Source organism: Helianthus annuus, chromosome 16 (assembly GCF_002127325.2).
Source record: "Helianthus annuus cultivar XRQ/B chromosome 16, HanXRQr2.0-SUNRISE, whole genome shotgun sequence".
NCBI classification, from domain to species: Eukaryota; Viridiplantae; Streptophyta; class Magnoliopsida; order Asterales; family Asteraceae; genus Helianthus; species Helianthus annuus.
Genome location: NC_035448.2, coordinates 199,513,100 through 199,540,752, shown reverse-complemented (window position 1 = coordinate 199,540,752; position 27,653 = coordinate 199,513,100).

The following is a 27,653-nucleotide window of genomic DNA, read 5'->3' as shown; positions in this document are numbered from 1 at the left end:
CCCCTTGTAATTGATAAAAAAGATCGTCAATTCTAGGTAAAGGGTAGTGGTTCTTCACAGTCAGCTTATTCAATTCTCTGTAATCGATGCACGTGCGCATCGACCCATCATTCTTCTTGACAAATAAGACAGGCGCTCCCCAAGGCGACACACTCAGGCGTATAAATCCCTTATCTAGTAAATCTTGTAATTTTGTCATTAACTCCCGCATCTCGGTGGGAGCCAATCTATAGGGAGCTTTCGCAACCGGCTTCGCACCCGGATTTAATTCGATGCGAAATTCTATTTCCCGTTCGGGAGGGAGTCCCGGCAATTCCTCCAGAAATACGTCCGGAAATTCGTTCACGACCTCAACATCTTCAAGCTTCGGTAGAGTTTGTCGAGCGTCTACTACATAAGCCAGGTATGCCCTACTCCCGTTGCGCATGGTCTTAACGGCTTGGACCAGAGTGCACAATTTCGTTTCCACGTTTCTATCCCCTTGAATACTCAATTGCCTTCCACTTGGAGATTGGACAAACATTATTTTACTTTCACAATTAATCTCTACACGGTATCGTGACATCCAATCCATTCGCCACTATCATTTTAAATTCCCCCAAAACCATAGGTATGAGGTCGATATCGAACTCCTCATCTTCTATTGTGAACTTGCAATTTCTACAAATCTCGCGTAACATATAGATCTTACTATTGGCTATTTCTACTTCTAAAGGCATCACCATTCGTTCAATCTTAAATGATGGATGTTGTACGATTTCATTTGTAATAAACGACATAGTGGCTCTGATATCAAACAAAACATAAACTGGTATGGAGTTCAATAGAAAGATACCTGAGACCACATTCGGATGGGACTTGGCTTCTTCGGATGTGATTTGAAACATCCTCCCTTTCGCCTTAGAGCTTTCTTCGTTCTTTCCCTCCTTCTTTGATCCTTGTTGGAGTTTAGGACATTCTGACTTAACATGCCCCTTTTGGAAACAATTGAAACAGGTCTTCGGGTTGCTAGGGCACTTGTAGGATGTATGCCCTTCTTCCCCGCATTTATAGCATCCTTTCTTACCCAAAAGTGATGCGGGCCCAAGCGTGGAAGAGCGGGCCATTCTGTATTTGGAGGCCCAAGATCGGGTCACTAAAGGGGCTTCACTGAAATGGCTCTAACTCGGGCTACGGGGGTCCGTTTGGGGCGTGTGACCAGTCAAAACGAACGGGAGAACGAGCTCTATCTTGCTGCAAACGCCTACGGCGGTTTGGGTCATCGTCCGGGCCGAGAAAACGCTTATTTCTATTAGTTTTTCCCATTTTTATGTTTTTTCAAGTATTTTGGGCATTTTGTTTTTGGGCTTGTGTTTGGCCCGTTATCTTTTCTAGGCCCATTTCGAATTTCTGTCATTATTTATATGTCCCTTTAGTGAATGAAACAATCAGACTTGAATTTTGAGAAAACTTATTTTTCACTTCAAATTCCGTGGCCTTTGGGTTGCAATTTGGGGGTTGGGGAAGAGACACACGGGTATTCGTAGAATCAACGTGTTGATCTTCGTTTATCGTATCACTCACTACATCAAAAAGGCATTCCCCAATATGAAGTTTCCCACATGTCATACACGGAGAGATATCACCCTTTGCCTTATCCCTCTTTCCATGGTCTTGAAACTTTGCTTTCTTGGACGGACTTGAACTTGTCCCCTTTTCATTCGATCTCTTTTCACCTCGTTCTTCTTGTCTTTTAATCTCAATTTCTCTATCCCGTGCTAAATTGATAAGCTCGTCAAGGGTTTCACATTTCGAGGGAGTGATGAACTCCCTAAATTCCGCCTTTAATACGCCGTAAAAGCTATTGATCTTCATTCTTTCAGTCTTCACAAAATCCCCACATAACTTCATCTTATCCATGAAAGTATTTGATATTTCATTTATTGACTCGTTTTTCTGTCGGAGGCGTAAGAAATCCTCCGGAATCTTATTAATAGCCGATTGAGGACAATGGTATCTCATAAAGGGCTCCTTAAACTCTTGCCAAGTCATCATTTGGAGTCTATCCTCACCTATTTCCTTGCTATGCGCATCCCACCAATCTTTCGCCTGAAGAGTGAGTTGGCCAGTAGCGAACATCACCTGATCTTCCTTATCACACCGACTTCGTATAAATACCGCTTCTATATTTGAAATCCATCTTTGGCATGCGATCAGGTCGATTTTACCATCATATGTTGCGGGATTGCACGCCATGAAGTCTTTATACGTGCACCATTGTTCTTTGCTTTTACTTTTACATCCCTCAATCAGTTCTTTCAATTCTTCGATCTTGCTAGTCATCATGGCATCCACGACTCCCAACACCCGACTTTCTACTTCTTGAGCTAATCGTGGAAGATTAGATTGCATAACCCCTTCTGCCACCTCCGTGACCTTACTGTTAAATGCTTCTTGACGAGCCGTATCATCATCATCATCCTCATTAAAGTTTCTTGCATCAGCCATCTACACATTATCATGTTTACATTAAATACAAATCATAAGCTTTCAATACAATATGGTTCATTAGTCCGTATTTACTTCATTCACATTCTTACATTTTAAACTTTACTCCCCTTTTTAAGCTTTCATCATTCATTCGTATCATTCGTCACATTACCTTCGAATTTTTATAATTTCTTTCTATCGTAACCACTAATCGTGGTTACATATATCTTACTAGGCCTTATATAGACCCTACACGAACATTTAATAGGCTTTTGAACAATTTGGAAACTCAAGATACGAAAACAAAACAAAACAAAAAAATTTCAGCGGATTTGATTTTCGCTAGCCGTCGGCGACGGCTTCACACCCTGTCGGCGACGGGCTTCGTAAATGGGGTGTCGCCCACAATGTCCGTAGTCAGAAAGATAGGCCGTCGGCAAGCATGGGGCGTCGGCGATGGCATTACAGACCGTCGGCGACGGCCCCTCATTTGCTGAAATGCTGCTGAACCTTGTTTTGGCTGTTCCGACAATTTCCCGGGTCCGTTTTCAGCTACACGGGTCCAGGGACTTCTCATTTTACCCGCTTTATCGCTTCTTAGCATACTTAATCTTAAAATTTATACAGTAACACACTGTGCATACTCATGTTAAACGAATATTTAAAATTTTACCTCATTGGCGATCTCGGAGCGAGAACACTTTCAAATGAGCCGTCAGTTTGAGTTCAAGCATCACATTACATGCTCGAATCCCTCAAACCTGGCTCTGATACCAACTTGAAATGCCCGTATTTGCATCGAGTAGAAATGACATCCAAAAGACGCTAGAAACATAAACTTTTAAAATGTACAAGTCTTTCACAATTTAAAAGGTAAAAACGCTAATATCATTAATACATGATTTTAACAAAATTTGGGCATGACCCGTCCATAATACGAGTGTATCCCTGTATTAACCATCATCAACAAACAAGTTTACGACCCGTTCGACTAGACACGACTAAAAACCATACACCAAGTGTTTAAAAGTATAACTACTAACAATGTTATACAAAAAACAAGCATTTGACCCAAAACATTAATACGTAAATAGCGGAAGCGCTTGATGATCATAAAGTGTGCATATGCTCGCTCCAATTTGCCAAGTCACCTAAATTGAGGATTTACCTACATTTAACAAAACAAATAGATTAGTATTTCGCCACTAACAATTCTAGGTAATAAACCCATTTGTTTCTTTCTCGGATTAATATCATTCAATTACTTTACAAACCGCTAAACAGTTCCTTACATGCTTGCCTCAAATAGAGTCTAAGCATACTTTACTTAACATACCCATTAGGAACGGGTACTAGCATCATTACATCACTTTCATTCGATTTGTTCATAATGAACAATTATAGACATCACATTCTTACATCATACTTCGAGCCGAGAAAGACGGATCGAGTAGACTTTCGTCCATTACATACATAACTTCCCATACCCGGTTCAACTAAAAGTACCGGATATGATGCGTTAACTTTCGTATTTAAATCATTCCTCTCAATCCATTTATGACGGATTTCACCTTTACTTTCAACGACCAATGAATTCAATTCTAACAACTTTGACATAACAACACAATACAAATAAATTTATTATACATAAGACAACATCAAATATATAAAAATGCGGTGTACACTAAAGTACCTCGATCTTGCGAGTCTCCCGTTTTCTTAGTGTTTGTGTCTTCTTCTTTCACGCCTACGTTAAATGCATTCATTCATTTAGCTCAACACTTTCATTTCATCGTTTACATAGATTTCTCATTTTCAAGTGACAATATTATCACTAACTTTTCAGATTTTTACACATTTATTCTCTTAAGCATTTCATCAAACACTTAGTGTGCGTTACACTAATAAGGCATAATGTACAAGCATCCAAAGCATGACTTTACTAGTTCATCTTGTATGTCATCAACAATCAATCTAGTTCTTAAAATTCTCAAATTTTACATCAATTTATCTAGCATTCAAGTATTACAAGCAAGATCATATATCAAGATTTCATAAGATTATAATCCCTATGATCATCCTACTCATAACACAATTTCACAAAGTGGGTTTTCACTACAATCTTTCATACAACCTAAAATCAACATGATTCTTGTTCTAGGAGGCAATCCTAACTCAGATTCTCCACATTTTGATACAAGAAATCGAGATTGGTTTGTAACCCTCATGCTACAAATCATAATTTCAGAAAATAAGACTTACCACTTCACTAATTAGGGTTAGATATTCAAAAATATGGGCTCATGCATTAGATTCTCCTTGAGATTTCAAGTGAATTGATGGAATTTAGCAAACTAGGGTTTGCTTGTTCTTCCCCCTGCTCTGATCAAAACCCAGAACTCCCAAATATGGGTGTTTTTCAAATTTTTGTTTATTATTAAAACCTTTAATTACTATTTACACATTACACCCTCCCACTTTGAAAGAGTGTTTAATTTTAGGCTTTCCCATAACTAACTACCATTTTGCCATATCTCATGAACTTAGTTAAATTCTTTGTATACTTTCACTTATTGTTATATTTAAACATTTTTGGATGTTACAATAATCTAGCGATCGTGTTCAGGGTGGATGGTTGTGGTGTTCTAGGAAAAATGGATTAGATGACTCACAGATCCGTCATAAGGTAAGAATATATATAATAGTTATGATGGCTATGTGTTAATTCTATATCAGTCAAGTTTTTTCAATGTGATGATTTATTCCTTTTGGTAAATTACACTTTTCGTCCTTTATGTTTGTATAAGATTGCGTCGGATACTCTATAACTTCAATAATTACAGTCACGGTCCTTTATTTGTAGGAGCACCCGTATAAATATATACAAGATATACGTTACATCCGTGTCGAACACGTGATTGGATGAAGCTACTTCTTGCTGGTAAGAGTTGAACTTAGAAATCATTGTACTATTTGTGTTATTTACTGATACATTAAAAATTGCTCTGATTTGTTTCTTAAAATGATATGTTTGGGTTTACACATATGTAAGTATAGTTTTATATGAACTAATATGAATTTAAATAAGAATTTAGATATTGAAGTTTATATAAAGTTGATGTCAATCAAAAAGATGAAAACCATGACCTTTCGTTGATCTATTAAAGGTTCGTGGTATGTAACAGGTTTTTGGAGAAGGAAGTGATCGCTCAGTTCGATCATGGGTTTGTATCGGTTAGGGTCGTGTATTGTATGTTTAGGACCTGTTTCAACCCTTAGACGTGAAGCCTAAGTTTGAAAAAAGGCCTAAACCAAAAGTGATGATCTACATGGGCTTCAATGCCAGTAGATATTATATGTTTGTGTTAAGCCACCCACGAAACTCGCGGGATCTTATACAAGTATATATATATATATATATATATATATATATATATATATATATATATATATTATGTGTGTATATATATATATATGTATATATATGTGTGTGTGTATATATATATATATATATATATATATATAGGAGAAGGACCCGTTAGGAACCACCCTTTATTGCGAGAACCGCGAGAACCAATGTGAACACAACCAAAAATACCTAAAAATATCTAAAAACAGACAATTTTTTTTAATATTTTTAGTAGCCAAATTTTTTTTTTTTTGCTACTAAAAGTAGCGATTTTAATGTAAAAAATATTAAAAAAACAAAAAAAATATTTTTTTTGTTTTTTAATTTTTTAAGTTTTTTGGGGGTTTAGTTTTTAGCATTTTAGCTTTGGGGGGGTTTTAAAAAAAAATTTACTACTAAAAGTAGCGATTTTAATGTAAAAAATATTAAGAAAACAAAAAAAAAAAATTTTTTTTGTGTTTTTTTTTTTAGGTTTTTTGGGGGTTTAGTTTTTAGCATTTTAGCGTGGGGGTGGAGGGGGGTGGGGGGGGGGGGGGGTTGGCTTTTGTTAGGTTTTGTTTTGAGGGGGTATAGTTTTTAGCATTTAGCTTGCAGGGGGGGTGGGGGGTTAGGTTTTTTTTTTAGGGTGGGGGTTAGGTTTTTTTAGCTATTTTTGTTTGTGTTCACATTGGTTTTCCTAATAAAGGTGGTTCTCGCATGAAACTTACCCTATATATATATAGGAGAAGGATTCGTTAGGAACCACCCTTTATTGTGAGAACCGCGAGAACCAATGTGAACACAACAAAAAATTACCTAAAAATCTAAAAAACCCATAAAAAAATTTGTAGTATTTTTTTTATAAAAATCGCTACTTTTCGTTAATAAAAAATTTAAAAAAAATTAAATTTTTTTAATACTAAAAGTAGCGATTTTAATAAAAAAATATTAATTTTTTGTTTGTTTTTTAGATTTTTAAGAATTTTTTTTTTGTTTAGCTTTATGGATTAGTTTTTAGCATTTAGCTTGGGTGTGTGTGTGTGAGGGAGGGGGGGGGGGGTGTTTAGGTTTTTGGGCGGTAAGGGGGTTTGGTTTTTTTTTTAAGTTTTTTTTTTAAGTTTTTTTTTTTTTTTTTTTTTTGGGGAGGGTGGGGATAAATTTTTTTACACCACAAGTTTGGTGTTTTTTAATTTTTTTTCTTTTTTCTTTTTTTTTTTCACCAAACTTGTGGTGTAAAAAACTACACCCCACGGAGCGCCGTTCGCCATGATTTTTTACGGCTGTGTTTATAATATACACATCTACTTGTAAAAAAAAAATCATGGTGAACGGCGCTCCGTGGGGTGTAGTTCTCACGGTTCTTACAACTCGATGTGGTTTTTATTCTAGCGGCTATATATATATATATATATTATCTTGCATAATTTTTGATGTTACGTACAATACAAGCCTCTATGCTAAGTATTTCTATTTGTTTTGTTTGATAAATTTTTTTCTTGTTTTCTGTTTTTTTTTTTTTTGGATTTTCCTTTTTTTGTGAAATAAAAGTTTGTTGCTTAGAAAAAGTCAACAATACAAGCCTCTACGCTAAGTATTCATGTTTGTTATGTTTTATAATTTTTTTTTCTTGTGTTCGTTTTTTTTCTTTTTTAGGCTTTTCCATTTTTTTGAAATAAAAGTTTGTCGCTTAGAAAAAGCCAAACGTCCAAAATATCACTCGGGCAAATACTAATTAGAAATACTTTCGTTGATCTATTAAATGTTCGTTGTTATGTAACAGGTTTTTGGAGAAGGAAGTGATCGCTCAGTTCTTTATGGGTTTGTACAGGTTAGGGTCGTGTATTGTCTGTTTGGGACATGTTTCAACCCTTAGACGTGAAGCCTAAGTTTGAAAAAGGCCTAAAACAAAAGTGATGATCTACATGGGCTTCAATGCCAGTAGATATTATATGTTTGTGTTAAGCCACCAGCGAAATACGCGGGATCTTAGACAAGTATATATAAATATAAATAGGAGAACGATCCGTTAGGAACCACCCTTTATTGCGAGAACCGCGAGAACCAGTGTGAACACAAACAGTAATACCTAAAATAATCTAAAAAACACCCAAATATTTTTTTATTTTTTTTAGCATTTTTTTGTAAAAATCGCTATATTTTGTTTACAATAAAAAAAATTTCAAAAAAAAAGGTTCGAGTCACAGTTGTCCATGCACATGTGCATTTGTATCATTTCTTTGACAAATTCCGTAATTCATTACAAATATTAGACAATTGCACTTTCATTTACACTAACACGTGTAATACAATACTTTTTACGTTAACATTATTAGAAATGCACATGTGCATCTATATGTATCAACATGAAATAAAGTGTGTTGGTATACTACTTTCTCTTTCATCTATTATTCCATCCATAATACACAAACATGCACATGTGCATTTTTTTCATTTCTTTGACAAATTCCGTAATTCATTACAACTATTAGACAATTGCACTTTCATTTACACTACTATGTGTAATGCAATACTATTTTCATTACCAATATTAGAAATGCACATGTGCATCTATATGTATCAACATGAAATAAGGTGTTTTGGTACACTACTTTGAATACACTTTCTCTTTCATCTATCATACCATCCATAATACACTACCATTACCTCCTACCATCCATAATACAATACCATTACCTCCTACCATCCATAATACAATACCATTACCAATATTTTCACTTTATTACATGTATGTAAACACCATTTATACCATCTAATCAACATATTACATCATAAATTGACAACTATAACCAAACCATCAACCAGTATATATAACTAACCAATAAACATGTATATGGGCCTACTTCTCCATTCAAAATCACAAACTTTTTGTACCAAAACACGTTATATTATGGTTATACATAATGATGCACATGTGCATTTTGAATATTGGTAATGTAAAAAGTAGTGTATTACGAATGATATTGTAAATTAAAGTGCAATTGCCTATTCCTGATGACGTATTACCGAATTTGCCGAAGTAATGATACATATGCACATGTGCATGGATAACTGTTACTCGAAAAAAAAAGTTTTTTTATGGTAACGAAATATAGCGATTTTTTTAAAAAAAATATTAAAAAAAATTTTGAGTGCTTTTTTGATTTTTTTTAGATTTTATTTTGTGTTCACATTGGTTCTCGCAATAAGGGTGGTTCTCGCATGAACCTTACCCAATATAAATATATATATATATATATATATATATATATATAGGGGGCTGCTAGAATGAGAACCACCCCGAGTTGTAAGAACTGCGAGAACTACACCCCACGGAGCGCCGTTCGCCATGATTTTTTTTTACAAGTAGATGTGTGTATTATAAACACAGCCGTAAAAAATCATGGCGAATGGCGCTCCGTGGGGTGTAGTTTTTTACACCACAAGTTTGGTGTTTTTTAATTTTTTTTCTTTTTTCTTTTTTTTTCACCAAACTTGTGGTGTAAAAAACTACACCCCACGGAGCGCCGTTCGCCATGATTTTTTACGGCTGTGTTTATAATATACACATCTACTTGTAAAAAAAATCATGGCGAACGGCGCTCCGTGGGGTGTAGTTCCCGCGGTTCTTACAACTCGAGGTGGTTCTCGTTCTAGCGGCTCCCTATATATATATATATATATATATATATATATATATATATATATATATATAGGGTGAGGTTTCTCTACAAAGTGTGTTTTTTCTATAAAGTGTAGGAAGTATTTTGTGCCATTGGATGTGTTTGATCAATGGTTGAGATTAGTTGGGTGGCATTTTTTGTAATATTTGTGTTTTAATTATTGATTCATTTAATAGGCGAGGGGCATTGTAGTCATTAATCGTGTTTTAAATTAAAAAACTACCAATACTTCCTTTATTCTAGCAATTTCTTCATTAATTAACCACCAATCATTAAAATAATGGATCTAGACATCAACATGATTCATGAACATTCAAACAATGGAGAACAATAACACTATAATCTATTCCAAAAAAATGTTCATATGTTTTTTTTTTTTTTGCGATCTAATCTGTTTATACTAGTGTGTTATACATATTCTAAGTTGTTTATATTGGAGTGTTATACTAGAGATCGACGCTGTTTATACTGGTGTGGTATACGGAATCTAAGCTGTTTATACTAGTGTGTTATACTGGCGGTCAAAGTTGTTTATACTGGTGTGTTATACAAAATCTAAGTTGTTTATACTAGTGTGTTATACTGGCGTTTGAAGCTGTTAATACTGGTGTGTTATACGAAATCCAAGTTGTTTATACTGGTGTGTTATATGGAATGTAAGCTGTTTATGCTGGTGTGCTATACGGAATGAAGCTATTTATATTGGTGTATTATACAGAATCAAAAACTATTTCTACCAGTAGGTTATACAGAATGTAAGTTATTTACACTTTTAACTTATAAAACACAACGTGAATAAACTAATAACTGCTAAAACACAATGTCAAGAATTTGTTCATGAGTGATCACATGTCATGTTAATTTGTTCTATATACGTTCTTTGTATTATAAGTAACTGACAATTTTGAATTCTTAAAAGATATGTTGTTTCCTTAAAAACCTCCTTATTTTCTTTAAGAAATAAATCTTCCATAAATAAGTTAATTATTCAATTACCGTAATGCCCTTTGATATAAAATCTCTAAATGCCACATGTCAGCCTTAGAACACTTCCTACACTTTATAGGAAAAATAGACTTTGTAGCTAACTCCCGCCCTATATATATATATATATATATATATATATATATATATATATATATATATATATATATATATATATATATATATATATATATATATATATATATATATATATATATATATATATATATATATATATATATATATATAGGAGAAGGATTCGTTAGGAACCACCCTTTATTGTGAGAACCGTGAGAACCAATGTGAACACAACCAAAAATACCTAAAAAATCTAAAAAACACACAAAAAAATTTTTCTAATATTTTTTTATAAAAATCGCTACTTTTCGTTAATAAAAAATAAAAAAATTATTTTTTTAAATACTAAATGTAGCGATTTTAATAAAAAAATATTAAATTTTTTTTGTGTGCTTTTTAGATTTCTAAGATTTTTTAGTTTTTTTTGGGGTTTAGCTTTATGGATTTTTTTTTAGCATTTTAGCTTGGGTGTGTGTGTGTGTAGGGGGGGGGGGGTGTTTAAGTTTTTGGGGGGTAAGAGGGTTAGGTTTTTTTTTTAAGTTTTTTTTTCCGGGGGGGGGGGGGTGTTAGGTGTTTTTAGGTTTTTGGTGGTGTAGTGGGTTTATTTTGTTGTGTTCACGTTGCTTCTCGCAATAAAGGTGGTTCTCGCATGAACCCTACTCTATATATATGTTAGGTTATTACCCGGGATTGCTTCCCGAACTCGGGAAACTTAGTTATATTAATTATTATTTGTTATTAATACGACCTGATTAGATCAAGCATCTAATTGGATTCAACAACAATGTCTACAATTCACCGGATTAGATCATGAACTCATATTAGACGTCAAACAAAAGCGCAACAGGACCACATGAATAACATCATTTTCACTTTTACTTCAATGCACTTACATGATCGGGTGATTTGGGATTTTGTAAAAATGTTTGTTCTTGTACCTCCTAACAACATACAACCACTGATTACATAGACACTGCTTCTATGTACTGCTGGTTCACTTTCCACTGATGCAGTCTAAGCACTAATGTTAAGCATCAGTGCTTTCTTCAAAGGTGATCAGTACTTGAATGGGCAGTACTTTAGTCTTCAATCAGTACTTAGGAGACATCAGTAGATAGAGCTTCAGTTCTTTAATCAACATCAGTGCTTGGCCTATCAGCGATTGGGATGATCAGTGTTTGGAGACTATCAGTTGTTAGATCCACTGTCAAGGGGAAAGTCTTTGTATAAGCACTGATTATGATCATCCATTGCTATGAACCAGTTTTGGCTATATATCATCTGTTCCTTTGTAGGGTTCAATCCCAACAATCTCCCCCTGGAATAGATGAAGCCAAAACACTCCATTATTAAGGATCTTTATTGCCTCATCAGGAGTTCCCTAACTTGACCTTTGAATTGTAATTCAAAGTTCATGGAATCCTCATCATCCTCATCCTTGCATAGTGTAAGCTCAAGGAGATCTTGTAAGTCTTCTACATTTAGGCCAAGTGCTTCTTCCCTTGAAATATGCTTCACTTCACCACTGGACTTCATCAGAGTCAATACGTGGGTCTTTTGATCAGACTTCCACTTTAGTATTTTTGAGTTCAGTGGGTTTCTTGGGAGAGTCTTTATTTTAGATGAGTTTGGTGAAGGAGGCCTGTTTATGACTCCTTTGACAGAATCTTGTGATTTTGCCGAGTCTAGATTTTCTACAATCATTCTTTGAAGGGCCTCTTTCATAATAAAATCTTCCTGAGCCTTGATTTCCTTTTCATCCATCTGTTTTTGTTTCTTTCTTTGATTTAGGGCAATGATAGAAGTATCAGAGGATGTGAACAAGGTCTTCAAAGAAAGGGCCTGCTGCTGTGGATCATCAGTTTTCTTGTCTTTGTATTCAGGATTCTTTGGAAGGCTAGGACCTGTCTCTCTCATTTTTCTCAGCCTTTCATATGCCTCATCAGTGTATTGCCTTGTCCATTTTGCTATGGCTTTGGCTGTACCAACCTTTACTGCAACCAACTCTTGTTTCTTCCTTTTATACTCCGAGGTAAGATTAGCAATTGTCTTTTTGTATTTGCTCCAATTTGGTGCTAATCTTTTCATACCTGGATCATTTTTGATTCTTTCAATTCTTTTAAGTTCAGCTTTGAGAGCAACAAGTGGCCAATCTTGGAATTGTTCAGCTTTGGCAGGGTAATTTTTTTCACTCATGATCAATTCTATGAGATCTTTTCTCAGATCCACTTGTAAATCAGCATCTGGAGGCAGGTTGGATATCTCTTTACTCAGGTCTCTTGCATAGTCTTCTAATTCTTTAACCTTGGTGAGCAAGAACTGCATTCGACATGAGATGGTATTATCACCCTTCTCTTTGCATTCATATTTGGCTCTCCATTCAGCTTGCTTTGCTTTGAGTTTTACATATTCATCCATGTTTTTAGGATCTCTAAAACCTGCAAGAGATGGGAATTTTCTCTTTGAAGGATCATCCACTGTGTAGAATTGTTTCATTTCATTCTTCACTACAAGCAGTTCTAGTGGATAGGTGGTAGCGATTGGTACAAGATCAGCAGGATCAAATCCTTGAAGAGCTATTGGATCTTTGATTGGGTTGGCTAAGGTTGGTGGAATGAATGGTTGAGGTTTGATGACATTGTAAGGTGCAGATGAAATGGGAACAGGTGCTGGTATGTCATCATCATGCACCTGAAACTTTCTTTTTCTTGTATACAACTTTTTGGGAGAAGGTGTTTTTGTTTGAGTTTTTGGAACTGAAAGGACAATGGCTTGTGAAGAAATGTTTGAAGTGATGGGTGATTGACTAATAGTTGTTGAAACAACTGGTGTCTCAACCGCTGTTGTTACTACAACTGTTGATGTATCAACTGTTGTCTTCTGCTTTATGTCAGGTGTTGTTTGCAATGGTGATGTAGTTTGTGGTATAGCAGTGGGTTGAATGATGGTTGATGAAATGGTGGGTATCTGACTAACAGCTGTTGAAACAACTGGTGTTTCAACCACTGTTGTCACTACAACAGTTGATGTGTGAACTGTTGTCTTCTGCTTTTTGGCAGGTGGTTTTTGTGATGGTGATGTTATTTTTGGTATGGCAGTGGATTGAGTATTGGTTGATGAAGTGGTGATGGTAGTGGTTGGGATAACATCTGTTGAAACCACTGAAGTATCAACAACTGTTGATACAACAGGTGTCTTAACATCTGTTGGTTTGGAGGTTTGATGAGAGGAACTTTTGTGTATTTGAGGAGTATGTTTGGTGGTTTTGGAAGATGTGGTTTTGGGTTGGCTTACTTTTATGGTAGGCATTCTTCTTTTAGTTGCAGAAGTACCCTGGTCTTCCTTTTCCATCATAACTTTCTTCTCTTTCTCAAACCTTTTTGACACTTTTATTTCCATAGACTCTTTCATGTTTGCTTTTAGCTCAGCAAATGCATTCTGAGTCACATCAACCTTTTTGGAACCATTTGGCCTTGGAATTTTTACCACAAGTTTAGACCTTGGATCTGGTGGCATATGCAACCTTCTTTACCCTTCTTTCCTTTCTCCCACTTTTTGGCATCATCGGGGTTTTCAACAAAGATGATTGAAGGAGGAGCAGTGCCAGTGGTTTGGAGTAGATGAGCTTTAATGGCTTTGATATCTGCTTGAGTATATTTGTACCTAGCTTCCATGACATTTCTAACCATTTGAAGTTGAACTTCATGTTGTTGATCGGCCTATTGTCTTTGTTTGTGAAGCAGAGGTTGAAACAGATGCCATAGCTCAGCAGGGGATGGAGCAGATGATGTAGCAGTGGATGTAGTCTTTTGAGATTGTAACAACTACTGCAGCGTATTTTTGATATCTGCAACAGATGTTTCAATTTTATCCACTCTCTCCATCAATTCTTGATATTTTAAACCATCACCCAAGTTAATGGGATCATCTGATTTCCCACCGGCAGTGGTTGTATCAGCAGTTGACTTAGGAAAAGTTTCCCAAAAGTCATCCACTGATGCCCCTTGTTCTCGATACTGGGGACTTCTTTCCTCAGTAGAGTTTACCTTAGTAAACACACCAGTGTATAATGGAAACACATCAGTGGTCACCTTGGTTCCCAAAGAGGAAATTGCCTTCAAGGGAGTCTGACTTATGAAACTACTGGCCAGGTGCAAATCCGTGGATTCAACACCTGTAGTAGCTGCTCCACTTGATCTACTGACAGGAATTACTTGTAATTCCTGCAGTGTAGCCTCCTCAACTGTTGGTGGGTTAGCAAGGACAGAGGAACCAGACTCAGCCACTTGTTGAGGTATATTCTCAATGATAGGTTGTTGAGAAGAACTGATTTGTGTCTGGTCCATATCAAGTGCATCCAACAGAGGCATAATTTGTGGTGGAATTTATGCAGTGAGGATGGGGGTTGAAAGAGAATTTGCCCCGGGAGCAGGGCTGTGGAAGATAGATTCAAGTGAATCTATTGCTTCATAATGTGTTGTCCCTATGGATACAACCTGATCCTTTTGAGAGGATGCAGGAGGAGTTTTAGGCTCAGGTTGAGATCTTTCTTCGATCTACTGTGAGCAAGTAGAAGCAGTGGTTTCAGGTGACTTTTGTGTTGTCACATGTATTATCTCTAGGATCTCATCTTCCAGAGTTACCGTTTTGGAGGGTTTGGGGGCTTTTGGGATTTTTTCATGATTGGCTTTTTAGTGGGTTTTGGAGTTGGTTTCACAGCAGTGGGTTTGCTACTGTGATCACCAGGAGCAGTAGGCTCAACAGCAGAGGCCTGAGGAGCAGTTGTTGCTGCTAAATTCTGCTCAGGTGCCTCTGTTTGTGTTTTTGAAGGTTTTAACAGCCTTGTAAATGTTTCAGAAGTTAGGATGTTTATTTGAAAAGGATTTCCTTGGATAAGCACATGTGCATTATCTTTTGAAAATTTCTTTTGTAAATAAAAGCTTAAAAATCTTGGAAATAATAAAAATGATTCTTTATTGACATTTTTGACCATATCATTGAAAATCTCCTGGGAATAGTTAAAATTAACTCCAGCCATGATAACATAGCCCAGGTATTGGATTTTCAATGGAATCTCATTAAAAGCTGTGGTTTTATTTGAAACACAGATGAGGAGGGTATGAAATAAAAATCTCATGGCAGGTGGAAAACTTCCCTTTTGCATAGTATCTTTTTTCATTTCGTCCTCATACCCTCTCTCAATGAAATCAGTTTGGTAGTCAACCTTTGGTAAAGAATCTTTACCTGTAAGATCATTGATTTCAAAAACCTCTGAAATGGTTTGAGGTGTGATGGTAACCAGAATTCCCCTTATTGATGAAGTAATAGCGAAGGGCTTTTTGTCCTTAGCTTCAAGCTTTGCATTTTTCCAGAACTCTCGTTGGATATCCAGGTAGATGGGTGCATTACATGTCAACAAAGTTTTGTACTTTGAAGACGAGAGTGCATCAATTATGGAGTGAAAGGTTATGTTTTGACTTGGTTTCTCAAGTATACACAGGTAGTTATGAGGAGTTTTGAATGGGAGAGACATGGTGAATAGAAGGTGGTTTAGAACGAATGAAGACGATGAGTGAATTGAGGGAATTTGATGGTAACTGCTTTTGAAAGGAATTTTGAATTCGATTTGACATTGAAAACCCTGTTTGGGGTTCTAATCAGGGTTTTATAAGGGTAAAAAGTGAATGCTGACGTGGCAGCGGTTACAAAGATTTGACGGCTAAGTACTGACCACGTGACAACCTTCGATGAATAATGGAGGACACTTGTTTAGGAAACCACTGATGATCAATATCAGTGGTTTACAGTGGTGAAAATGAAAACAATGGGTGATTTTTAACTATCAGTGGATAGCCAACAATGATTGAAACACTGATTCTGGTCAGTCAGTGGTCAACATGAACAATGTAAAAACAGAGGTTGTAGGATCGGTTTTGACACCGTACGATTGCGTAACGAAACGTTCAACGTGCGGAATCCGTGAACGTGTGTGACCGAACACACAAGAACATACTAGAACCGTGATTCTATTGAATAAGATGACGTGTACAATGCAAGAATCACGTGAGAGAAGTTTCTCTCTCTAGACTTTCTCTCTCTAAGCTTGAATCTCCTAAAAGTCATAATGAGCAAAAAGTCTTAACACTAACACTATAACACCCTATTTATAGGCCAAGGCTTTTAATGAAACTTTTCATTAATTACAAGATTGCCACCTTGCCTTTTGACTAGATATAATACTTTAAAGACTCATTATCTTCAGTTTCTCGCTACGGCTCGGATTGATGAAGGCGATAGACATTAATGCACTAACAGTCTCCCCCTTGGATATTGCCGCAGTCAATCTCGTAGCGTCTTGTATTTCTCTTTCTCGAATAGAATCCCCGTGGATCTGTCTTTAGCTTCAGTTGCTCTCCCTCTTGGTAGTCTCTTTCTTCAGGCTCCCCCTTTCGTCAAGCTTCCGTGCTTTTGGGATCGACACCGGCTTTCTGTATATAAGCTCCTCTAAAATAGTTATCTGGCTCCTTGAATGCACACTCCCCATTGCGTTGAGCTTGTCTTCAGACTCCCCCTTAGACTCAGCTGTCGGGATCGTAGTCTGGCTTTCATTAGCCGCATACCTGCACATACTTTAACCAACAGTAAGATTTGACTTTATGCTTATCACTTGTATTTAAAATGATTAAATTGGTTTCAAATTAATGAGCCATTTATCCATTTCAAAAAAAATTCTCATTTCCAACAAACTTCCCCAAACTTCTGTTCGTCCTGTTTAACACTGAAAATTTTGAAATCAGCTCTCCAACATCAGTTGTCGAAAATCTTTTTGGATTTTTCAAAATTTCATGCTAAAACACACTAAAATCTTTTTGGATATTTGTCTTTAATGAAAAGCAGTAAAGAAATATTTACAGATAATATTTTTGTGAGTTTGTGAAAGAGGATCATATCAGTTTTTGAGACAAATCACTAGCACCGTTATGCTTTAATCATTTTAAGTTCTAAACGATTCACGTTGATTGACGATATAATTGTCCATCTAAGCTCAATCTAAAAACTTTCGAAAATGCTTACCGATACATTAAGGTATATTAATTTTGCACTAAATTCTTATGGACCCCATGATCTCAGCATATCCCCTCATCGTGCAATACACTAACTCAAGTATGCCTTTAAACTTTCATCAACTGTGATATGTGTGAAAACAAAGCAGAATGTTTAAACATTAACAATCAGGTCGATACTTCTGTATACGCAGAGAAAGTCCAATGTTTAAACAAAATAAGAAAGTAAAAACAAGTTGAAATTGTTTAGGCTTTAACCACCAGGTCGATACTTCCGTATACGCAGAGGTGATCCAAAGCTTAAACGAAACACCAAAGAAAATAAAACAGAACGTTTAGGCAATAACATCCAGGTCGATACTCACGTATACGCAGAGGATGTCCAATGCTTAAACAAAATAAAGAAATCAAACAAGTTTAAATCTTTGCAAAATGAAATGCACAATCACAGTGATTTTTCAGCAAAATTGTGAAAGTTCACAAATTTAACCGGTTTTTATGCTCTTTGTATTCAGCGATTACTGAGTAGGCACACAATCAAGAAGGACAAAACTAAGTACTATGCTTTCAATCATGTTTCCCACTAGAACTAGGCTTTTTCATTTAAGTTTGTATCGTTATCGCAAATTTACTAGTCTAGCTGAGCCTATCGTCACATCTTTAGTGAGATCGTTTATCACATTTGACATTTCATTTCATTTCTTTAGCTGAGCCTAAACACTGTTTGCACGGTGTTTCAGAGATTGAAACAACCTTTTCAACATCCTGCTCTACACACACAGTTTTACCGACATTATTTGACTCAGACTCAGATAGTTTGACTGATTTGATCTCCTGAACTCCAGATTCCTCTCTTTTGACAGACACACAACTGACAGACTTTGACTCCTTGGATTCTGAGTCTACCTCTTTGAGTTTTCCCATCAGTGCTTTGTCAGCTATGTCTTTCAAGACTTTTCCAGTCATCTCTTTCGACACATCTATCAACTCTTCAATGACTTCTTTCTTCTCTTCAAACCTTGGGCAGGATCCGGTCCTTGGTTCTTCAAAGTAACCTGCAAAAGATTCAAAAATTTTAGGAGGCAATACAGATTTCATTAAGCTTCCCAAAACCTCTTGCTCAGACTGGTAGTAATATACTCCAGCAGCTATTTCTTCCATATCGACCGCATTTTCACCAGAAACCTCATCAACAACCTCAGAAACATCTTCAGCCACTATTTCCGGCTCAGACACACTCTCAGAAATTTCAACAACATCAGCCATCATGGCTTGTCCATCGCTACCGGGGATATACTTATCCCAGCTGAAACCTGCAGCAACCTTCTCATCTTCTTGATTCACGGTCAGCGCCTTTTCCGGTTTATTCTCAATCTGTGGCCTCTGAACAGTTTGCTATTGATTTGGTCGATGATATATCGCTTGCCTGTAGTAGTCGTTGGTGAACGGGTTTTGATGATTGTTGACTTCATGATTAGGACATTCTCGTTTGAAGTGATCGCGTTCTTTACATTTAAAGCATGTAACTTTCGACTTATCAAACCCTAACTTTTGATCTGGGCCTGATAGACTGTTCCGGCCTGTAATTTCCATGAAACGCTGAGCCCTACGCACCAAACTCGCCATACACCACTTGATGTCAATTAACTCAAGCTCTTCGGGATCGATTTGGTCGTAATCCTCCTTCGTTATGTCAGGATTACCGATCCTCCCTGCGACTAAGCCCTCATAAGCCTCAAGAACGGAAGCGAGCAGTGCTATGTGCTGTTTTGCGGCTGTTTCAGTTATCTCGTTCCCATTCTTTATGTTTACCGCAATGTTGCACTGAACTCCAGAAACGTACGCCTGATGATTTGATCCTGTTGAGCTTTGAGGTGAAGGATGTTCCTGAGCTTTGACATTTGGTTCAAAGTTCACGAATGGTGAAAAATTCCCGGATTGCGGAGTGTTTGAAGAAACACTTGAAGTGTTATCAGCACTGAACCCTGTATGTATTTTTGGACTTTGATTGGTTGAAACTGTAGGGTTGCCTTTGTAATACAACGATACATCCTGCTGCACACTCGCTGAGTTCATTTTCTTGATTTTCAGCAATTCCAACTCGTGGGCCTCAATCTTCTCGATGAATGAGCTGAGGTTGAGATTCACAAAATCAGAATTTTTCTTCAGCATCATTAGATAAGTGCCCCACTCATCATACGGAAGTGCATCACACAACTTATCAATCCATTCTTCATTTGTCTTTTTAATTTCCAAACGTTTCATTTCGACCACAAGATGACAGTATCATTCGATTAACTGCTTTGTTGTCTCGCCATTAATCCCAGTAAAGATATCAAATTCCTTTTTGATTAAGGCTTTCTTGCTCTTAATCATTGAAACACTGCCTTGAAATTTCAGCTGCAACGCTTGCCACATTGACTGAGCATTGTCTTCATGTTGCAGTAAAACGAGAATATCTTCTTTAATGGCCTGTTGCAGAATGCTCACCATCTTCTTTTCAGCCTTGAAGTCAATCTGTTCAGATTCTGTCAAACTCCCGATGCCCTTTTCCAATCCTATACCGTTAACTGGTGGCACATACTTCGCCTCTATTTTCATCCAACACTCAAAGTGATTGGCTTGCACCCAGTTTTTGAAACGGCCGGACCAACCCGCATATTCATCCAAACTCATGAGCTTCGGTGGTTTTTGCATTGTTCCCAACTCATTTTCCATGTTAACGTTCTGCATTATACTCACCGGACTTTGCGTAGCCATATCACTCCCTGCAAACAAGTTATAAAAATCTTGATGTTCCATGTTTAGTGACAAATTTCCAAAAATGTTTAACTTTTTGATTAACAGGTTGTTTTTATCGAAAAATTTTTAACACAAACTGAGTTTCCAACACTTGATCACGTACGAAATGGACTAAACGCTCAAAACATGGTTTTTACACTAAAACAAGTCAAATAAGCAAAACCAGATTCAAAGTGTACTAATGAGCGAAACCACTAGTTGTTCACAAAAGCGAAACCTAGGTAATGACCAAATAAGTGAAACCACTTATTGACCTTACGAGCGGAACCACTAAATTGACTAATGAGCGAAACCACTTGAGCAAAACCTCAAAACTGATATTTGGAGCGAAACCTACGAGCGAAACCTCTGAATTGTCACTATCAGCAAAACTACACGAGCGAAACCACTTGTTTCTAATGCCGTATAAGAGAAACTACTCAAGATGACACAAAAGCGGAACCTATTCTCGAGCCATTTTAAGTCACTTTTAAGCTGATTTTAGGTCTGAAAATCTCAAGGGTTTGTTATTTACTAGTTTTACACTATATGTTCAATTCTTAGTCCATTTTCTCCGTCGGAAAGGTCAGAAACTCAAAAGTGCTAGAAAAAGGCTTTGATTCGGGTCAACTAGCTCACAACTGGCTCTGATACCAATTGTAGCACCGTATTTGACAGTCAATTGAGTCAATTCGAGCTAGCAACTACCGAAAATGCAGCGGAAATACAAAATCGGCGTGAATCAAAATAGAAATGAGTAGAAACAGATGGAATTCACTTTAAAACAGTTTTCTCATTCAATCTTCTGAAAATACATGGGCAGCAGGTCGGCTACACACTGGACATCAACGTACAAAATGAGAAAACAACTTTTATATATATAGGGGAGGTAGTTCCGCTCATATGAACATGACCATAAAAGTGAAACCTCAAACTTGTAGTTTCGCTCTTATGGACATGTCCATATAAGCAAAACCTCAACATTAAAACTAGACATTTTCACACTTAACCCCTATACAATACATAATTAACACATCTAGACCCTATACATTGATCAACTAAGACTAAGACGCAGGCTTTAGACATTATGCACCAACAATAAGCATCCTAATTGCATGTCACATACGTTAAAATAAAGTCAATACATAAAATGTAAAGGTGAGCATACAAGTTTGATAATAGCATATAGAGTTTGAAATAGTTTACGCATAACCAGCACGTACACAGAGGAAAACGAAGCATGTTAATTATCGACATGCATCTATCGATACCAATGACTGCGGGTTGACTGTCCGAGACAGTTCACAATACATGATTACCACCGTAATCCATGCAAGTAATTGTCCTTAACAACCCCCGTGTGAACGGGTGTTGAGTCCAAACTATAGTACTACGTCGTTAAGGCAGGTAGACAGCATTCCACGTGTAAACATAATGACAAGCATTCATTTAGTCACGTAATACATGCAGAACGGTTAGCGTTTGAATAATTGAGTAGTGTGTTCGATTATGATTTTAGATAAGTAGCATATGTAACACCTAAAGTGCTAAAGCAAAAAGGGTTCGAGTATACTCACAGCGATTGATTGATGGATTGAAGGGAGCTCTTGAGAGTAGGGTTAGCCTGAATAGTTCGATAGTATAACGATGAGTAACGCGTTAAAAGGAAACAAGTAATGATGGGTCGAACAGCCTGGTCGATCGAACTGTAGGTTCGATCGAACTGTAGGTTTGATCGAACGGGTTGTTCGTTCGGTTAGACAGTCCGTTCGAACAGCCTGTTCGATCGGCTGGTAGGCTTGATCGGTTGGACTGTTCGAGTGGATTGTTTCTTCCTTTGAGTAGGATGTGTTTGTGTATAATGGCTTGTCCTCTTGAAGTTTTCGTTGTAGTATTTGAGAACACTAAAGTGTCCTTACCTTTCAGGTCGATCGATCAAACGGCCTGTTCGATCAGCTGGCTTAACCGATCGGTTAGGTACTTCAGAATGGGTCCTCAGTGGGATGTCACCTGATCGGACGGCATGTTCGATCGGGTGGCACTCCAATACGTTGAACGAATTGAAAATCGATTAAAGGTTGAAGCGTAGTATCTCATGATTCGAAGAGTAATGTTATCAAACAGTCGTTCGATCGAACATCACTTCATTCAATACTATACTTCATGAAATTGTTAAAGAGTGGGGCCTTGTGCTAGCCGATCAGCTGGCCTGGTCGATCGGCTGACATGTCCAACCGGTTGGGCTGTTCGTTCGAACAGCCTGTTCGATCGGTCAGCATTCTGACCTGGTCGGCCTGTTCGTCTAACACTTGGCTGTTCTGGTTGTTTGACGTTATATCGAGATATTTTGACAACGAGCTGAACCATGGCACCTTCGTTCTTACTTGTTTCTCCTGCTCGGACAGGAAAAACCCAAGTCCGGTCGGTGAACGGTTTGGAATGGAGTTTATAGTTTAACCCGAAATCAGTGAACCTCGTAGATAGAATCCGAATCTTGAATCACACAACCATTAGAATGATTAGTGAGTTGGTTCAAGCTCCGTTTCTACCGGTTTGAAGGCATTGAGTGTAAAAGAGTTGAAAGAAAGTTGGAAATCCTTCTTTCAATCCTCACACCATATAAATGTTCAGATCTGTGATAGATCTTAGTTTGTTTATGTGGAAATCGCCTAGATCCAAGTGATTCTTGGTGGATTGAGGCCAAAACATGAAGTTCTTGAAGAACACCATGATGACATCATCCTAGAATACTTAGATCTTGACGATTTCACGGTTAGAAACAAAGATTTGAAAGATAGAAAGGTGTAGGAGTGTGCATAGATCAAGAAAGTACAAGATTTAGGATGAAATCTTACCAGGATTGAGAGAAATCTGAGAAATAGTGAAGAACACGAGCTGGTCAGTCAGAGGCTTTCCAAAAGTGGAAAGAATGACAATGACAGGCCCATTTATAGGCTTCCAAAAGGGGAAAGAGTTGGCCGATCGGCCAGGCATCCCGATTGGACAGCCTGCTCGATCGGACAGTCCGTCCGATCGGCTGGGCTGTTCGATCGGCTAGGAGCCTGATCGATCAACAGCCTGCGTTGAGCGTTAGGTGTGACGATTTCTGATATTTCGATTTCGATTGAAGACGATACGAATACGATAAAGTTCCCTATTCAAATTACTTTTAGTCCCAACCACTATATCTACATACAAGCATCTATATTTCACACTATCTTTTGGCTACCATTCATCATGATTCGATTTCGATTGAGATCGATTGAGTTTCGAGTTTCGATTCGATTGATCACCTCACATAACATAAAGTAAGCACGCACAGGTAACACATAAGGCACACACACACACGTAATATAACACCAAATTTGCATAATTCGAGTTTCGAGTTCGATTGATGATTCGATTAGCTTGATTATTGATTGATTAGCTTTATCACATTGTTACTTCCTACTATTAACAGTCGTAAAGCGTTTCGCGTCGGTTAAACATTCGATTCGTTCGATTACTTTGATTAGCAACACTTACTCCACATAATACGAATAATAAAACATAGAATAGACTAATTACAGTCAAAGAAGTCAAACTTGACTTGGACTTTGACTTTGACATTCGGTAACACGGGGTGTTACATGGAAGCCATGGTCTTTGGATTTAAGTGGGAGGCATTACTTGGACGGTACCAAATGCACTACTTAGACCGATCACAAGGGCCTCCCGTGTACCCTTGTTTCCAAAAGAGCTAAACGTGTGATGGCATCACTGGATGGAACTTTTGAATGATTTCAACTGTGAAACCTAAACGTGTACGAGCCTCGCAGTACACCATCGGCTCTAACCTACCTGATCATATCCATTATACTCGAACTAAAGCGTTGAAGGGCGAGAACCTACCAGTTGAATCCGTGCGGGGCGTGGAAAAACGACTTGTATCTAAAATTGGGCGATACCCACTACCTTATGGAGCGAATATGGGTCTCACTATACAGCAATCCTATGGAACTTGCGTTGGGGGAAGCACACAAGCCTCGATATTCTACTCGCCCGGGTTTTGTTAGAATGTCTTAGGATCTAAGGATCTTGTACCAGTGATTGGACGTGAATGCCCATATAGAAATGTATGTGAATGATGTTTGACTTATGCGAAAGTCACGGTGGAGTATCAGAAACCTCCCGGATTGTGTCAGCAACCAGAAGCAACCATTTGGAAATAGGAACAGACTGCCACGGATTTTGTCACTGATCTACCTAAAACTCCAAACGGAAACGATATCACCTGGGTGATCATTGATTGTCTCATGTAACCTGTACACCTTCTTGCAATCAAGGAAAATTGACAAGTCTTCGTATCCTGTGAATAATTGCCTGTGAAGGGCGGTTTCTAGGCTCGGGGTGCCAACTCTTGTTACCTCTAATTTTTATCTATACCTGATTTAAGACAAGCAATACACAACACCCTTGGCCCACGTCTAGACATGAGCATTGCTTATCACCATAGGAAAAACGGTCAGAGTAAACGAACCATCCTGACACTCGAAGACATGCTGCGAGCATGTGTGTGATTGACCTTGGTAAAAAATTGGAAGGACACTTACCTTTGGTTGAGTTCTACTGCAGCAGTTACTATTTTAGTATTCAAACAGCTCTGTTTGAGGCATTGCATAGACGATAATGCCAATCTCCTTGTTGGACTAAGGAGGGTGACAACCTAATCACAGGTCTAGGGCTTGTACTCGAAACTCTTGGGAAGATTGTTTAGATCGGAAATTGTTTGGCGGCAACGCGTGACCGCCAGGAAATCTGATAAGCTTAGGAAACGTTGGGAGTTCGCTGCGGGCAAACGTGTCATGATTGAAAGTCTAACCCTGGGAGGGTGCGATGCGCTTTGGAAAGCGTGGCAAGATGAATTTACGTTACGTTAGGCCATTCAAAACTTTGGAAAGAATCAGTGACATGGTCTACAAACTCGAGTTACCTGACGAATTGGGTAACGTTCATGAGGTATTTTATGTCTCGAACCTAAGGAAGTGGTTGTCCGATGAAACACTTATGATACCCTTACTAGAGCCTAAGATTAACGACTACTTGCAGTTGTCGAGGAATCTATTGAAGACATAGTAGAATTTCAATCGCGAGAGTTCGTTGGAACTCAAGACGAGGACCGGAGTTCACATGGGAACGCGAGGATCAGATGAAGCTCAAGTAGCCTCAATTATTCCCAACTGACCAATCTAAATCTGATGCAACTGGTGAATTTTGGGGCGAAATTCCTTTCAAGTTGGGGATGATGCGGTACCTGCGGAAGATCCATAGTTATCCTAATCAAACATCTCACGGTGGGTTACTTGTCAAATTTTGGGATGAAATTTCTTTCAAGTTGGGGATGATGTGACAACTCGAGATTTCAAGGCCTTTCTTTTACCCATTACTTGTTCCACAGTTCATTTGATGTTGTATCTTGTGCATGATATTAGAATGGTTAAAGTATTGTTACGGTTAAGTGTTGCATGAAAACTAATGTATCGGGTCATGTTATAATTATGTTTAACCTCGACGACGAAGGATAATCCTTCGTCACTCTCACTTCTCGACGAAGAGTAGAACTTCGTCACAATCAACCTTCGACGAAGGTTGATTCTTCGTCACACACACATCACGGCGAAGAATGCTCTTAGCCAAAGGGATGCTTCGTCGAAAGGGCCATCGGCCCAGTTTCACTCGTGGCCCAATAGGAGTCCGTTACTTTGTTTGTATAACCTTTCATGGTCTGCGAAACTTGCAAACGTAGATATTAAAACCCTAAAGTCCCCTATTTCTCTCCTCCCTTTGCGACGGCAGCAAACATCCCCTCCCCACCTATCGGTCGCGACTCTCTTCTCTCGGTCTTCTATTCTTGCTCACATCTCTCTCATGGTTAGTACGAAATCGTTGTTTAATCCGAACAGTTGGTGGTGCCTTGATTTCTAGTTTTATTGTTTTCTATGAATGCGAACATGGCTGTGATTTATCAGAATTATGACTCTTTTTGCTTGTATGTTTTCGTGTTCGTAAAGGATTGGCAAACATTCGTTATGCTGTAAACTAGGGTGGCATGATGTTAATGTTCTAATACTTTCGTTGTCATAAATCTATTTACGATGCTCATGAAATCAGGTTAGGAACGGATGAATGAATGGTGATGAGAAAATTATGTTGATTGGTTGTTTGATCTGAATGACAAGTGAAACTGTCAGTGATTTGTGTTTGCGAGAAATTAAGGTTGTGGACGATGAGGGGATTGTTGTTATAATTATGCTGTTTGATTCAGTCAAAACGACGGTTACGTGTTAACCATTGTTAATATTTAGAAGATAATTAGGGTTTGTGAAAAAAAAACCATAACTGTCTGCTAACACACTGTGACGAAGGTTCCCCACGACGAAGAATATGATTCTTCATCGGCTGGCCTTGGACGAACCACTAGGGTCTTCGTCGAACTCACTTTGGACGAAGAATCTGATTCTTCGCCAGATGGTTTTAGACGAACCACTAAGGTTCTTCGCCGTGCACATTCTCGACGAAGAATAGATCTTCGTCGGGATGCTGAAACTGTGTATACAATCAGAACAGTTTATATGATGATGGACACTTGTGTTTATAGAATTCCATTTGCTGCATGACAACAATGTTAACTAGAAATGAGGATATTGACTTGACTGGTGTGAGTAGCCAATTCATCTGTTATGTGTTGCTTTGTGACATTCACATGAGATGACTGCGCTCACGGCACCCGCTTCCGGGGTAGGGGTCGGGGCTGCGACATTTGTTTTCCTTGGTCACTTGGGCTAAGGAAGCCTCCAACTCTTCCTTCTCTTTTGAAGAAGCTTCAACCTGTTTCTTCGACTCATTCGCCTCAATTTCATGCCTTTGGGTGAGCTCATGAACCTTCATTTGCCAAGCTTTTTCCTTTTCAGAAAACCGCTCACTTTCCTTCTTTAAGGCAGCCATGCTAGCCTTCATAGCATCTCTCTTCTTCGAAAAGGCCTCATATTCTTGCATTCTTTTTCGAAAACGGGAAATTCCCTCAGGAAGTAAGGCAGAGAGGTTACAAGCACCCAAGATCATCTTAGCAATCATTTGATCATCATCCATTGATGAGCAGGTATCCCGAACAATAGGAGGGACAAAATGAGTAAGTACGTCTTCACAAACAGACAGGGATTTTAAGCTATC